The sequence below is a fragment of the Anolis sagrei genome, chromosome 2 (assembly GCF_037176765.1).
Source record: "Anolis sagrei isolate rAnoSag1 chromosome 2, rAnoSag1.mat, whole genome shotgun sequence".
Classification (NCBI taxonomy): domain Eukaryota; kingdom Metazoa; phylum Chordata; class Lepidosauria; order Squamata; family Dactyloidae; genus Anolis; species Anolis sagrei.
This window is the reverse complement of record NC_090022.1, coordinates 11,183,866-11,201,330: the sequence shown is the minus strand read 5'-3', so window position 1 is coordinate 11,201,330 and position 17,465 is coordinate 11,183,866. Positions and strand designations below refer to the sequence as shown.

General features: G+C 43.5%; 1 pseudogene; it reads left to right on the top strand.

Moving 5' to 3' along the window:
• The window catches only part of LOC132766022 (zinc finger protein 721-like), a 45,629-nt pseudogene that overhangs the window by 16,815 nt on the left and 11,349 nt on the right, over window positions 1–17,465 (top strand).

The window sequence follows — 17,465 nt, the reverse complement described above, 5'->3', positions numbered from 1 at the left end:
ATAGGCATTTGGTTCAAATCGTGTTATTTCTTTGAGACTTGCAGTTTTCTTTCTTGCAATACTTGTACATTAGTCTTAAGTTGGGTCTGACAGACAGTTCAGCCCTTCAGTATGTTCTCAGGTGGGAACCGAACCTAAGATGAGCCCTGAAACTGAGCTGGAAGACAAACAAACAACAAATAATAATTTTAGTTAATTGAAATACCAAGCCCAGTACAAGTTTCAATCCAACCTACTTAAAGCACTGCATGTGTTAAAATGGCCTAAACTCCAAAGTGTGATATATCCCTGGCCTGGAGAATGCTGCTGTGTTTTTAAGGTCATTTCCTCATAGGTTTCTTTTTAGGATCTCTGAGACATGTTTATGTGATAAGCTTTCCACATCTTGCTGTCTCTCCCAGGGGCTGGAATGATGCTATTGGCAAATCCACAATGGTTTCTTCCGCTTTGTGATGGTGTGGAACTGAATCAGGTAAGCAGAAGGATTCCTGGGAGAGGAGGAATGGAGATGCCTGGGGGTCATTTGTTATTGGCTAAATCATCAAACATCTCTTGAAACAGAAAAAACTGAACCAAAGGAAATGTAAATAATTTCAAAGAGATTCTTTAAAATTTTTTTTAATTCTTTTATGTGAGAAGGAAATGTGTTCTTTTTCTAGCAGGGCCCAATCACCTTTGAGGAGGTGGCTGTCCATTTCTCTTTGGAGGAGTGGGCTCTCCTGAATTCTGATCAGAAAGCCTTCCACGTGCAGCTCATGGAGGAGATTCATGGGATGGTGGGTTCTTTTGGTAAGGCTCCCTCACAGATGGGGATTTCTATTTCAAAATGCAGTATCCCAATTAGCAGCTCTCTAGTGGAAGTCATTTCCAAAATCATCTCAATCACGGAGGATCCTCAAGGCTGGGCTTATGTTAGAAACATATAATAAGAATAATAACAACAACTTCTTTATTCTTGTATCCTGCCTCTATCTTCCTGAAGGGACTCGGGGCAGCTCACGTGGCGACCAAGCCTAATATAAACAAGATTACAAGGAACACAATTAATAACGTATACAATAAAATATATTAGAAACAGTGAAGCCAATAAGATGTAAAACATCATAAAACATAAATCAAGTATTAACCAACCAGTAGCTGAGAAAAATGGGCATGTCCAGATTTTAGACTAATAGGGCAGGACAAGGGCTTGTGCAAACACAAACAATAGGTCCAGGGCTGGGAATAAAGTGCTGGAATCCAACTGAAAAGATTAGGGCTAGGCAGACTTAACCAGCAGTTAAATCATTATTCAAAGGCACATTGGAACATCCAAGTTTTCAAGTCTTTCTAGAAGGTGGACAGAAGGGGGGATGACCTAATCTCCCTGGGAGAGAGGTTCAGAGTCGAGGGGCCACCACCAAGAAGGTCCTCTCTGTTGCGGTTTATCAGTCTATACAGAAGCTACCCAGTAGTCTTCCCAGCCCCAGCCCTCTAGTTGAATCACACAGAGTCAGAGTAAAAGGAAAAACAAAATTTACTCTTGAGTAGTCAGAGATAAATATGCAGCTTTACAAAATAACCAGCCTTGAAAATAAACTTAGTCCATTGCAGCGAAATAACTCAAACAAAATTCCAATGCATTAAAATCATGCATTCTCTTCTTCATTGGTGTGAGGAGTCTTGTAGTAAATTGTTCAGGATCTTCAGCAAGTCCTGTAGTATAGAAGTCCCATCTGGTCTCTTCCTGATCATCTGATCACCATCTCCATCTAAATACACCATGAAGCACTCCTCATGATATACTCCATGCAGGGTGTGGCTCAAGCTTAATTGCTTAATTGTCCAGGTGTTCTTCCTCAACACACACCCATAGAGACAATGATCATTGTAAAGACTAGGATACATATGCACATCCTGTAATACTCTCTCGTCCCCACCAACCGCACTTGTGATGGAGGTGAAAGCGAGAGAAGGGAGTCCCTAGCAGATCTTAGTGCTCACGCTGGTTCATAAAGGGAGATACGATCACTAAGACACATTAGTAGTTTATTTATTTATCGTGTATCCGCAACCAGAAACATTGTACTACATTTGTAACAGAACAAAACAAACAAACTTGGTAGCTGGTTAAATGTCCTTTGACCAGTATCTGGCCACTTGGAGTGCCTCTGGTGTTGCCGCAAGAAGGTCCTCCATTGTGCATGTGGCAGGGCTCAGGTTGCATTGCAGCAGGTGGTCTGTGGTTTGCTCTTCTCCACACTCGCATGTTGCAGATTCAACTTTGTAGCCCCATTTCTTAAGATTGGCTCTGCATCTCGTGGTGCCAGAGCGCAGTCTGTTCATTTGATTCCCTTATTTATTTATTTATTTAGCTGAAATATTTATATTCCCCCCGAAGGGGACTCGGGGCAGAGCATAGCATATATATGGCAAACATTCAATGCCGGGACATGAATTCATTATGTTGTTGTATATTCAGTTACTTCCCTCTCTTTGTGACTTCATGGACCAGCTCATGTCAGAGCTCCCTGTTGGCTGTCCCCATCCCTAGCTCCTTCAATGTCAAGGTTAAGCCAGTCGCTTCAAGGATACCATCCATCCATCTTGCCCTTGGTCGGCCCCTCTTCCTTTTTCCTTCCATTTTCCCCAGCATCATTGTCTTCTCTAAGCTTTCCTTTCTTCTCATGATGTGGCCAAAGGACTTCATCTTGGCCTCTACTATTCTTCCCTCCAATGAGCAGTCAGGCTTTATTTCCTGAAGTATGGACTGGTTGGATCTTATTTATTTATTTATTTCAATTACTTCTACCCCGCCCTTCTCATCCCCGAGGGGGGACTCAGGGCGGCTTACAGACGAAGGCACAATTCGATGCCTGAATCAATTAACAAACAATACAGAAAAGCAATTCAAACAGTTAACAGATTAAAAACATCAATACATAATGAAATAGCAAAACATTCTCATGCTCAGTGTTCAGAGTTCCGTATATCCATTCCATTCCATCTGTCCTTGTTTATCGTCAGATCTTTTCTTTAGCTGCCAGAGTGTCCAAAAGCTTGGTCCCATATCCAGGTCTTCAATTTTTTCCTGAACCCCAAAAGGGAAGTCGCTGATCTAATCGCCCCGGGGAGTGAGTTCCACAGGTGGGGGGCCACCACTGAGAAGGCCCTGCTCCTCGTCCCCGCCAACCTCACTTGTGATAGTGGCGGGGTCGAGAGCAGGGCCTCCCTAGATGATCTTCTCACTGTCCAAGGCACTCTCAGAACTTTCCTCCAACACCACAGTTCAAAAGCATCTATCTTCCACGTTTTCTCCCTCTATTTGCCAGTTATCAATCAGTCTTGTTGCCATAATTTTTTTTATGTTTAACTGCAACCCGCTTTTGTGCTTTCTTCTTTCACCTTGAATAGAAGGCTCCTCAGCTTCTCCTCGCTTTTGGCCATCAAAGTGGTGTCATCTGCACATCTAAGGTTGTTAATGTTTCTTCCAGCAGTTTTTACCCTAGCCTTGCATTCGTCAAGCCCCACACGTTGCATGATGTGTTCTGCATACAAGTTGAATAGGTTGGATGAGAGGATACAACCCTGCCATACGCCTTTCCCAATCTTGAACCAGTCTGTTGTTCCATGGTCTGTTCTGACTGTTGCTATTCATTATATGCATACATAAACATCATATGCATACATAAACATTAAAAACATTTGTCTTAATATTAAAATGCAATGTTTAAAACCGCCTTAGGACCTTTCCAGACAGAGCTTTATCCCACGAGCATTCGCATTTGCATTTTAAAAACGTGACTGTTCTGTGGGGCCCTGTCCTCACGCACCCAGAAAGCGCTTTCTGGGGTGGGTGTCCAAATGTTGTACTGACAGTAACCCCCTCCACAAAAGCCCCTTAAACTGATTTGTGGCAGATTAATTCCAATTTGGGCAGAATGTTGTCTGGACAGCCCCCTTTTTATTGCAGAAGATCTGCCCTTAGCCTTCTTGATTCAGGAGAAAATCTCCCTTCTTTTTCTCTCAGCTGATTTGCTATTTCAAGGTGGCTTCCTGGAAGACTGATCAAGAGTAGTCACCCCAGATCAGTCACTTGTGAGTGTGTGAGAGAAAGAGAGAGGCAAGGAGAGGGAGGAAACAGATTGGCTAGAGAATGGATCATGAAAAACAATGGTGTTCAAACTGGGAACAGGTTTATTATATCACTTTCCTTATAAAGCCTCCAAACACCTTTGGGCAAGGAGGATTGAATGAAATGCAGCCTCAATTGGACTACCCTCATCCCTTCTGCTCCATTTGGGATTCATCTTACCTGTCCAAACATATTGCCTTCTATGAGCCATTGCGGAGATTAAAATCTGCTGGGGAGGCCCTGCTCTCAGTCCTGCCTCCTTCACAGATGTGACTGATGCGGACGAGAGACAGGGCCTTCTCAGTGGTGGCCCCACAACTATGGAACTTCTCAGTGATATTCGATCATCTCCTTCCCTTCTAGCCTTCAGAAAGAAAGTTAAAACATGGCTATGGAACCAAGGTTTTGGAGAATTACTGCAGTGCAATAAATGAACGTAGATTGTGTGTAATGACAATTGGAATGGCCCTGGACTATGACTTCGGATTATGTGGTTTTAATAATTGATGTAATTGTTTTTAGATGTTTTAATTCTCTGGTTTTCTAGTGTAGATGTTTACCAACTGAATATTATTTTAAGGCATTGTCAATATGTGAGGTCGCTCTGAGTCTCCCTTGGGGTTGTGAAGGGTGGGGTATAAATTGGGTAAATAAATAAATAAATGGCACAAGAATCCCTGAAGCAAAGGTTGTGGGGCATATGTATGTTGTTTTAAGGATAATTTTAATCTTCTCCTTATACCATTTATCTGGAGTCCTAATAAGTCACACAGAGAAATTATTGTTTCTGTCCTTCTTCTTTACAGCAGATAACTGGAACACCAAACACGGGAAGCATTTGGGACACGATGGGGGCCTTCCTAGACACCAGGAAAATCACAAAGAAGATGAAGGTTCTGCCAGAGAAAGGCCCTACAAATGCAATGTATGTGGACAGTGTTTTACACAAAATATGGGACTTATACTTCACAAGACACTCATTGCTGGGGAAAGCCATTGTAAATGGAAGGTGTCAGAAAAATGTGTTGCTGATTATAAAGATCTGAGACAAGAAGAAATCTTTGAAGGAACTGAGGATTTCATAAGCCAGGAATGTGAGGAATCTTTTCTCCAGAGTGTTGTTGATTATAAAGATCTGAGCCAAGAAGAAATCTTTGAAGGAACTGAGGATTTCGTAAGCCAGGAAAGTGAGGAATCTTTTCTCCAGAGTGCTGCTGATTATAAAGATCTGAGCCAAGAAGAAATCTTTGAAGGAACTGAGGGTTTTATAAGCCAGGAATGTGAGGAATCTTTTCTCCAGAGTTCACACTTTGGGAAATATGACGGGTTTCACACAGGAGAGGAACCGTGCATTTGCCAGGATTGTGGGAAATGTTTTGCTGACAGTTCACAATTGGTGGAGCACAAAAAACTCCACACAAAAAAGAAGCCATACCTATGCCAGGAGTGTGGGAAATGTTTTGCTAACAGTTCAGACTTGCTGAGCCACAATAGACTCCACACCGGAGAGAAGCCATACTACTGCCAGGAATGTGGGAAATGTTTTGCTTACAGTTCAGCCTTGGCGAGACACAAAAGACTCCACACAGGAGAGAAGCCATACCACTGCCAGGAATGTGGGAAATGTTTTTCTGACAGTTCAGCCTTAGTGAGGCACAAAAGACTCCACATAGGAGAGAAGCCATACCAATGCCAGATGTGTGGGAAATGTTTTGCTGACCGTTCAGCCTTTGTGAGGCACCAAAGACGTCACACTGGAGAGAAACCACACCAGTGCCAGGAGTGTGAGAAATGTTTTACTTGCAGTTCAGATTTGATGAAGCACAAAAGACTCCACACAGGAGAGAAGCCATACCAATGCCAGGAGTGTGGGAAGTGTTTTCCTTGGAAGTCATCACTTGTGAAACACCAGAGCATCCATACAGGAAATAAACCGTACGAATGCCAGGAGTGTGGGCAATGTTTTACTCAGAATTCATCCCTTGTAAGCCACCAGAGAACTCATACAGGAGAAAAACCATACGAATGCCCAGATTGCGGGAAATGTTTTTCCTACAGTTCATACTTGCTGAGCCACAAAAGACTCCACACAGGAGAGAGGCCGTACAAATGCCAGGTGTGTGGGAGATCTTTTGTCCAAAGTTCAGCCCTTGTGAGCCACGAGAGAATTCATACAGGAGAAAAACCATACAGATGTATGGATTGTGGGAAGTGTTTTACTCACACTTCATCCCTTATGAAACACCTCCTACTTCATACGGGGTAAAAAACAAAACAGGATTATTATTTTTTTGGGTTCATATTTTTGGAACCATCAGAGACTACATACAGGAGAGAAATCATCCAACGAGCTGTGACAAAACTAATAACATGTTTTGCAACAGGGAAACGGTGGGCTCTGGACATTCTGGTGCTGTACACTAAACATTTAGCATTTCCTGATGAACATGTGTGATTCCCTTGGCTTCAAGTAGCACTTGGCTTGACTTTGGACTGATCTCTTAGACAACTCTCTTCTTGGGTTTGAACTCTTGTTCAGTTTTTTTTGTTTTTTGTTTTGCTTTGTTTGACTTGGGACTATTTTGGAGAACTCTTTTGGTTCTCTGGACACCGATATCACCATGAGGCTGGACTGTCTTTCCCCTCATCAACCTTTGTGGGTAAACATCTGATTTCAACAGAATGCTTTGAGAAGTTTGGTAGATTCCCTTTTCTTGTCATTTAAGTCCCTAAGGTAGAATCTTGATCTTGGAGTAGCAGAAAACAAGCCTCCTGTGACAATCCCTCAGATAGTTAAAGTGTGCTGCATATACTCAAGTATAAGCCGGGTTTTTCAGCCCCCTTTTTAGGGTGAAAAAGCTTCCTTCTGCTTATACTTAGGTGAGGGTCCTGGCAAGAAGGCGTGCGGCTGGACCCTCACCTCTCACCGCATGCCGGGTGCCTTTCCAGGCAAATACCAACTTTGCTGCTCCTTTGATATGTATTTCTCATCTCTCCCCCATGTAATATAAAAACAGACTCTGTTTGTAAAAGTTAAAAGTTACCGCACATGCAGCAAAAGAAGGAGAAAGGAAGGCGTGCACGCATGGAGGTGTGCAATAGTAGGGAGGGAAGCACATGCTTGGTTTCTATGTGGAGAGCAGAAAGGACACATTTATTTATTCATTCATTTACGACATTTATATGCCGCCCTTCTCACCCCGAAGGAGACTCAGAGCGGCTTACAAGGTATATATACATACAATATTTTATTAGCATAGTCCAATATCAGTTTTAAATATTGCTATATTGTACTATATCAATTATACTGTAATATTATTAGTAATATTACATGTAATATTAATATATAATTATAATATATTATTATTAGTATTATATTGCATTACATTATAATATTATAAATATTATATGTATATAGAATATATTATATTATATTATTAGAATAGCACAGGAGACAAGGTGGAACTGTCCCCTGCCCCCCCCCCCCCACTTCACATGCACAGCGAAAGGAAGTGGGAGGGAGGTGTGTGCCTCCCTCCCTGCACTTGCCGCACATGTGCGCACCTCCTTTCTACTTCTTTCTCTGCGTGCATGGTAACTTTTCCAAATGAGTCCCCACAGGGGTGAGAAAAGCAGTATACAAATACTGTAATTAAAGAAATTGAGGCAGCTTTTATACTACGTGGGTTTGAGATGAGAAATACATATCAAAGAAACAGTAGAGTTGGTAATTTCTTGGAAAGGTACCCAACGTGCGGCAAGAGGAGAAGGTGGATGAGAGAGGAGGGATGGTTGCCTTTCTTTCCTCAGTTTGAATAAGGAAAGAGAGTCCTTCACCGCTCTGCTCTTCCTTCTTCCCCAGCTTTTTTTCAGGCTATGTCATGAGTGTATAGGTGTAAACATTTTCAGATCAGCAATGCAATTTACACCCGCGTGGTAATCACTTAAATAAGCAGACCCACTCCTGCTCTCTGATTCTTCTTAATTGTGTTCCCATTACGCATTTTTAAAAGAGGAAAATACTTGTTTATTCCATGTCCCTAAGTTTTGCCCTTGACATATCTGAATCAAAGCCACAAATTTGTGCCCAAAACCTGCCCTTGATTTTTATCTTCTGAACTAGATGTTGTTTTTGGTATGTAACAAAAATAATAGCCCAGTCTATGTGAGTGATCAAAGCTATCAAAGCAGAGTGAAAAAGAAAAAGAGAATAGAATCATAGAGCTGGAAGATACGTCAAGGGCCATCCAGTCCAACCCCATTCTGTAAAGAAGCAGGAAAATAATCTTCAAAGCACTCCCGACAGATCGCCATCCAGCCTCTGTTTAAAAGCCTCCAAAGAAGGAGCCTCCACCACACTACAGGGCAGAGACTTCAACTGCTGAACAGCTTTCTGAGTTCTCTCCTCTCCTGTAGTTTGAAGCCTGTTTTGCTCCTGCTTTCACAGTCAGCAAGTTCTTCCTCATGTTCAGGTGGAATCTCCTTTCTTGTAGTTTGAAGCCACTGCTTCGCGTCCTAGTCTCCAGAGCAGCAGAAAACAAGCTTGCTCCCTCCTCCCTATGACTTCCATGATCCTCATTATGTCTCTGAACCCTAACCCTTTTCTTCTGCAGGCTAAACATGCTCAGCTCTTTCATCCGATTCTCATAGGGCTTGTTCTCCAGACCTTTGATCATTTTACTTGCCAGTTCCTTTGATTCTTATCCAGCTGCTTTCAAGCTGGTCCCAGATTGCAGTCTTGCATCTCTTCTGTGGCGTAACAGTTTTTGACATAGAATTAAAAGGGAATAGTTATTAAATGTTATGTGTTCAGACAAATTGAACATGATTTTGAGGGCAATGAGGCAATGCGCCTATTTTATGAATTGTAAACTAAGACTTTTGTTTTATAGCAGTTGCTGAATGATAGAGGATACTACTTTGTGAGCTAATTAAATAACTAATGGCACCAGACACAATTTCAGATTGAAAACTTCATTGTATTTTAATTCACATTGGAAATAAATAAGGGAGATATTTTTTTAAAAGGAAGAAACGCTTTCAAAGTCAGAAAAAAAATGAAAGAACTTGTTCATCAGATATATTTTTGACTCGGACAATACAACATCAAGCTTTGCTCATAAAAGGTGGGAATCTATCTCTTGACAATATGTGAAACTACAGTATGTAAAAAATTGCGTTTATATGAGAGCGGAATGGATGGACAGACAATGTCCCTTTTATGGGCAAAAAGTGGGCAACTACAATTTGCCATCTTTTTGTAGGCAAGTGAAGATCCTTTTGTTTCCTCAGGTCTTTGGGTGGTGATTGGACAGAAAAAAAAGACCTTCCATGTTCTGTGTTTTCTATATTTGCTGTTCGCCCTTCAAAGGTTCTGTATTTTATTTTATTTTAGTTATATTTTAAACTTTTGCATAATTTAAAAAAAACCAAAAACAAACCTGTATCTATTTTATCTCCTGTAAACCTAGAATCCCTGACTGGGAGAAAGTATGAACAATAATAAATTAATAATTAATCATTCTCATTGGTGTTCTTTCAGTTCCATTCTGCATTTCTGTTGGGTCCATTTGTTTGAAGTGGCCTCTGCCCCAGAATTGCAAGCTTCAGAGAAGCCACAAAAATGATTTAATCCGAGTTGGACAGTGTTATCTTAAATTACAGTTTTATGTAAATATTCAAAACCATTTTCCCTACTGATGCCTCAATTTATTTTATTTTATTGGTATCTATTTTTATTTTTGAAATGTACCAGTAGCCAATGCATTTCCCACCCTCAACTTATACTCTTTTTTAAAAAAATGTTATACATATATATACACACATATATAGACACACACTTACACACACACCACATAGATAGAAACATACGATCTTCAAAATTCAATAATCAAAATGCAAGTATTTTTCCCAATTCCACCACTTACCCATTCCCTCCCGAAAACCTCTACCTTTGACTTCTCATTACATAATACAAAGGTACAAAAATACTATTGAATGTATTGTCGAAGGCTTCCATGGCTGGAATCACTGGGTTGTAGGTTTTCCGGGCTATATGGCCATGTTCTAGAACACGGCTATACTTCTAGAACATGGTCATATAGCCTGAAAAACCTACAACAACCCAATACTATTGAATATTTATACCTCAGTATGCTCAAGCATTTAATCATTTCCCCCTGGTTACCATCTTATACATAACCATCTGTCTAAGGTTGGACTACTTGAAGCTTCTGAACAGTCTTCAGAGGCAACCCTACGTATAGTGCATTGCAGTGGCCTATGCAAGATGTAACCAGAGTGTGGACCACCATGGTCAAGTCTGACTTCCTAAGGTATGGGTGCAAGTGACGCACAAGTTTTAATAGTGCAAAGACTCCCCTGCCATCTCTGAAACCTGGGGTTCCAGACTCAGCGGTGAGTCCAGAACTCTCATGCTGCCTTCAGAGGAAGTGTGGCTCCGTCCAGCACCAGCTGTAACCCTGTATCCTGTTCAGCCTTGTGACCGACCATGAATATCTGTCTTGTCTGGATTCAATTTCAATTTGTTCGCCCTCATCTAGACCATCACAGCAGCCAGGCACCAGTTCAGGACCTGAACAGCCTCCTTAGCAGCAGGTGGCAAAGAGTAATAGAGTTGAACGTCATCTGTGTAGAGATGACATCACACTCCAAAACTCCAGATCAGTGTTTCTCAACCTTCCAAATGCCGCGACCCCTTAATACAGTTTCTCATGTTATGGTGACCCCCCCAACCATAACATTATATTTGTTGCTACTTCAGAACTGTCATTTTGCTCCTGTTATGAATTGTAAAAGCTGGGTTGCAGCTAAACATCAAAAAAACCAAGATTATGGCAACAAGAATGATTGACAACTGGGAAATAGAGGGAGAAAACATAGAGGCCGTGACAGACTTTGTATTTCTAGGCGCAAAGATTACTGCAGATGCAGACTGTGGCCAGGAAATCAGAAGACGCTTCCTTCTTGGGAGGAGAGCAATGTCCAGTCTCGATAAAATAATAAAGAGTAGAGACATCAGACTGGCAACAAAGATCCGCCTAGTCAAAGCCATGGTCTTCCCTGTAGTAACCTACGGATGTGAGAGCTGGACCTTCGGGAAGGCTGAGCGAAGGAAGATCGATGCTTTTGATCTGTGGTGTTGGAGGAAAGTGCTGAGAGTGCCTTGGACTGCGAGAAGATCCAACCAGTCCATCCTCCAGGAAATAAAGCCCGGCTGCTCATTGGAGGGAAGGAGCGTAGAGGCAAAGATGAAGTCCTTTGGCCACATCATGAGGAGACAGCAAAGCCTAGAGAAGACAATTATGCTGGGGAAGGTGGAAGGCAAAAGGAAGAGGGGCCGACCAAGGGCAAGATGGATGGATGGCATCCTTGAAGTGACTGGACTGACCTTGAAGGAGCTGGGGGTGGTGACGGCCGACAGGGAGCTCTGGCGTGGGCTGGTCCATGAGGTCACGAAGAGTCGGAGACGACTGAACGAATGAACAACAACATGAATTGTAATGTAAATATCTGATAAGCAGGATGTATATTCATTCATTGGACCACATTTGGCACAAATACCCAATACGTCCAAATCTGAATACGGTTGGGGTTGGAGGGGATTGAGTTTGTCATTTGGGAGTTTTAGTTGCTGGGATTTATAGTTCATCTACCATCAAAGAGCATTCTGAACTTCACCAACTAGGAAATTGAACCAAACTTGGCACACAGCACTCCCACGACCAACAGAAAATACTGGAAGGGTTTGGTGGACGTTGAGCTTGTATATCTAGAGAGCTCTGTGGACTCAAACAATGGTGTATCTGGACCAGACTTGGCACAAATACTCCATATGCCCAATGTGAACACTGGTGGAGTTTGGGGAAAATAGACCTTTTGAGAGATGCTCTTTCCCCCTCCTTCCAGTGGAACGCTGGGCAAGGAAGGGTTAAGTGGAGGGAGTGTGGTTCCCAGAGAGGCAGGAAGGAAGTGGGCCTCCTTGTACACACCTTTCCTGCCCCTCTAGGAACCCAACCCCCTCCCCTTCACCCTTCCTTGCCTGGCTGGGAGAGGGGAGTCTGTTCCTTTGGCCTCCTCCTCCTCTTAGCCTCTCTCTTTCCTCCTTCTCCTTCTTCCTCTCCTTCTGGTGAGTCTTCTTCCCAGCCCAAAACACCTGGAGGGAGGACAGAAGTTGGCCCAGGCTTATTTCACTCCCAGGTTGGACTCCTAACACACCCTGACCGAGAACAAGGAGAACAACCACTTCCTAAGCTCTCCTCCTTGGAAGGAGATGGATGGAGCCTGGCCTTGAGCCAGGTGGGCCATGGAGAAAAGGGGGCTTGATGCAAAGAGATGGGGGTCAGCACAACAGACTGCGAGGTTGTCACTTTTCCAGCCAGGAGATGCTTTCCTCTCCTCACCCACTCCTCTTTTCCCCCCTTGAGTGCTTAAATAATTCAGAGTTTCTGGATTTCCAAATATTTTACTTTAGTCGTTATATTGATTTTTGTCTCTTGGTTTCACACGAAAGGCTATGGATCACGAGGCATCAGCGGAAGGAATCACAGGGGGATTCAGTGTGGGTTGGGACTGAATGGGAGCTCAAGGGGAGGCCAGGTGGGTCTGGAGGCTGGAGGAGCAGAGGCCCAAGTGGAAGGAGTGCCCAGCATTACCTGGCTCTGAAATAAATAAGGGGCTGTCACTTTTCCAACCAGGAGATCCTTCGGAGGAAAGAGAGGCAGGCAGAGAGATGCCTCCCAATCCCTCCCCTCCCAACCCACTCCTCTGCCTGCCTGGGTCCTCTTTTCCCCCCTTGAGTGCTTAAATAATTCAGAGTTTCTGTTTGTCATCTGGATTTCCAAATATTTTACTTTAGTCATTATATTGATTTTTGTCTCTTGGTTCTTCTTCACAAGGAAGGCTATGGATCACGAGGCATCAGTGGAAGGAATCATGGGGGGATCCAGTATGGGTTGGGACTGAATGGGAGCTCAATGGGAGGCCAGGTGGGTCTGGAGGCGCAGAGGCCCAAGTTGAAGGAGGGCCCAGCATTACCTGGCTCTGAAATAAATAAGGGGCTTGGTTTTTTACTTTCCACTAAAAAGCCTCTCGAAGCCTGTTGTCTAAATCTGTCTTTATTTCACAGAGGAAATGTGATTGTTGCCTAAGAATTCTGGACTAGAGCCTCTTCAGGGATTTCTTCCCCTTCAGAGAAGAAGGAGGAAGAGCATTTTGGATCCAGTTTGCTTCCTCATCAAAGAGTAGTCCAGCATGGAGAAACCCAACTCAACTGGACCTGAAGTGGAACCTGGGAGCATTGGGACATCCTGGGGAAAAACTACACATAAGTTCTTTAATGTGGACCTTTATAGTTCACACATAGATTGTCAGTGCTTCAGGCATTCCTCCTTCCGAGAGGGCGAGGGACCCAGAGAGGTTTGCAGCCGCCTCCACTCTCTCTGCCGCCAGTGGCTGAAGCCAGAGCAACACACCAAGGCGGAGATGCTGGACCTGGTGATCCTGGAGCAGTTCCTGAGCATCCTGCCCCCAGAGATGGGGAGCTGGGTCCGAGAGTGTGGGGCAGAGACCTCTTCCCAGGCGATGGCCCTGGCGGAAGGCTTCCTCCTGAGTCGGGAAGAGGATGAGAAGCAGGAGGGACAGGTGAGAGCATTGCTTCTTGGCTTCACTCGCCTTGGGACTGATGGATACATTAAACGTACATCCTGCCTCCCTTCCAAGATGGGGCAGATGTGTGGGAGAAGCCGGACTCTGCTCCCTCGGCCTCTTCCCCCCCCCTCCCCGCTCTGCCCCTCCTGCTCTCACCTCCATATCCACTGTAAGCTTGGTTGCTGTCTACTCAAATTTGTTGACCCCACATTGAAAATGATGGGAGGGGGAGTATGGCATTTGTTTCAAACTCAGAGTTATTCTTTTATTTATTTATTTACTTTGCTTGTATACCGCAGTTTCTCAGCCCGTAGGCGACTCAACGCGGTTCACAACATAGCAAAAACAGTCATAACAAAATAGCAATAAACGATTTAAAACCATGAAAGCACAAAATACAGTAATGGCACATCAATAACAACACAACAACGTCTCGTAACTAGAATCGTGATCCAATTCGTCGTCTATAATTCCGTTCCTATATTCATCATATTCATTGCACTGTTTATCTGAATGCCTGTTCAAATAGCCAGGTTTTTAGCTTTTTTCGAAACACCATTAACGTCGGAGCTGATCTTATGTCCATGGGAAGGGCGTTCCACAGCCGAGGAGCCACCACAGACTTTTGTAAATGTAGAAGTCCATGCAGTTTCTGCACATAGGTCAGTAATTTTCTTGAATTTTCTCCATACTACTTCTGCAATACTCTGTGCTCTTCCAGGCCCAAAATATCTGCATTGAAGTCCTGACTGACATCCCTTCATCTGAGAAACCTCCATTGGACACCACCCAGAGCCTCCAGCAGGAGGAGCTCCAGCAGGAAGGAGAAGGGGCTGCAGCCTTGGAGGGTAAGAAGGAACCCTTTGGGGTGTTTTGCTCTTTTATTCTGGTGTAACTTCCCCTTCAGGAGATTGTAACAAATCCACAATCCGTTTGAGCTAGAGAAGGCATACATTCAGGATCCTTTGTCCTTGAGATGAGTATATAGGTAACATTTGGTTGCAAAAGGTACAATTTCAGTGTTATTTGGAGTTCCTTTATTTTTATACTTCTACATTTGCATTCTATTGGGTGGGACTGAAATATCAGCCCTTCGGTATGTTCCCAGGTGAAACGAAAAATAATTTTAGATACTGAAATACAAAGCCCAGTACTAGTTTCAATCCAAGCTTCTTAAAGAACTGCTTGAGATAAAATGGCATAAACTCCCAAACTTTACATATTCCTGAGCTGGAGAATGCTCCTGGTTTATAGGGCCATTTCCTTATAGGTTTCTTTTCAGGACTTTAATTGTCACCTCTGAGAGATGTTTCTGTGATCAGCCTTCCACTCCTTGCTCTCTCTCCCAGGGGCTGAAATGATGTTGTTGCCGAATCCTCAGTCATTTCTTCCCCTTTGTGATGGAGTGGAACTGAATCAGGTAAGCAGAAGGATTCCTGGGAGAGGAGGAAAGTAGCTGCCTGGGGGTCATTTCTTCTAGGCTCAGTCATCAAACATCTGTTGAAAAAGGAAAGATTAAACCAACAGAAATGTAAATAATTTCAAAGATTTTCTTCTTATTATTATTATTCTTCGTAGTCCTTATGTGAGAAGGAAATGTTTTCTTTTCCCACCAGGGCCCAATCACCTTTGAGGATGTGGCTGTCCAATTCTCTTTGGAGGAGTGGGTTCTTCTGAATCCTGATCAGAAAGCCTTGCACGTACAGATCATGGAGGAGATCCATGGGATGGTGGACTCTCTTGGTAAGGCTCCCTCACGGATGAGGATTTCTTTTTCAAAATGCAGGATCCCAGTCACAGCTCTCTGGTGGAAGCAATTTTCTGAAATCATCCCAATCACTGAGGGTCCTCAAGGCAGGGCATATGTTAGAAATATATGACATGCTAGTAATATATGGGCCCCTTAGTCTTTCTGATACAGAGAACAATCTCCCTGCTTTTTCTATCAGCTGATTTGCTATTTCAAGGTGGCATGTTTTAGAAACTATTACAGCTTCTCTTCTTGACCTAAACCTCCTTTTGGGACCTTCTCAGGGCCTCAGGTGGGACTGTGGCTTTTGTGTTTTACTTCCTTCGTGGTTAATGTCTGTGTGATGACTTCCTGGACCTTTCAATATTCCACTCTCCATATAGAGATCTGGGAAAGGCATCCAGGAAAACTGAGAAAACAAATGGAAATGATGAAAATATTTAGACATTTTAAGAGAATTACAATATTTTAAAAATAATTTAAACTAGATGCATGGAAGGGTTTTGGTTAAGACGCCCAAACCTTCAAGAAGAAGAATGCATTGACTTGGTGTCTCAGCAGCTGCAACGTTAACACCAATCTGGACTCCAGTGGGAAGACTTCCATAACTGGGCATGTTTAGCCTGAAGAAGAGAAGGCTGAGAGGAGATATGATAGCCATGTATAAATATGTGAGAGGAAGCCACAGGGAGGAGGGAGCAAGCTTGTTTTCTGCTTCCCTGGAGACTAGGACGCAATGGAACAATGGCTTCAAACTACAAGAAAGGAGATTCCATCTGAACATGAGGAAGAACTTCCTGACTGTGAGAGCCGTTCAGCAGTGGAACTCTCTGCCCCGGAGTGTGGTGGAGGCTCCTTCTTTGGAAGCTTTTAAGCAGAGGCTGGATGGCCATTTGTCAGGGGTGATTTGAATGCAATATTCCTGCTTCTTGGCAGGGGACTGGACTGGATGGCCCATGAGGTCTCTTCCAACTCTTTGATTCTATGATTCTATGATTCTATAATGGGAGTCAAGTCCAAGCATACCACATGCAATTATCGCAACTGGACTCCCTGGAAAATCAATCATTATTCCCCCGAGAGTGTGTGTGTGAGAGAGAGGCACTGAGAGCGAGGAAGCAGATTGGCTGGAGAGAGTGGCCGGAGAAGGGATCATGAAAAGAGCAGACTTCCCCTGGCTTTGGATACACAGACATGGCTATGCATCTTATTATCAGTGAGTTATTCACCCTTGTTTTTCTTCCCAACAAGGCAGGCTAGCATCTGCATGTCTGAAGCTAAGCTCTCTTTGTACACTGCCTCTCCCAGTCATTGGCAAGATGGTGACCTGCAACATAATGCGTTCTGTGTTCTGTGATTGTGAACGATTGGGGCTTGGGATTTTTTGTGCACTGGGAGAGGCATGTAGCAGTAATTAAACTGGGTTGTTGTAGGTTTTTTCGGGCTATCTCGCCATGTTCTAGAGGCATTCATAGAATCATAGAATCAAAGAGTTGGAAAGCGACCTCCTGGGCCATCCAGTCCAACCCCCTGCCAAGAAGCAGGAAAATTGCATTCAAATCACCCCCGACAGATGACCATCCAGCCTCTGTTTAAAAAGCCTCCAAAGAAGGAGCCTCCACCACACTCCGGGGCAGAGAGTTCAACTGCTGAACAGCTCCCACAGTCAGGAAGGTCTTCCTCATGTTCAGATGGAATCTCCTCTCTTGTAGTTTGAAGCCATTGTTCCATTGCGTCCTAGTCTCCAAGGAAGCAGAAAACAAGCTTGCTCCCTCCTCCCTGTGACTTGCTCTCACATATTTATACATGGCTATCATATCTCCTCTCAGCCTTCTCTCCTGACGTTTCGCCTGCATCTATGGCAAGCATCCTCAGAGGTAGTGAGGTCTGTTGGAACTAGGAAGAAGGGTTTATATATCTGTGGAATGACCA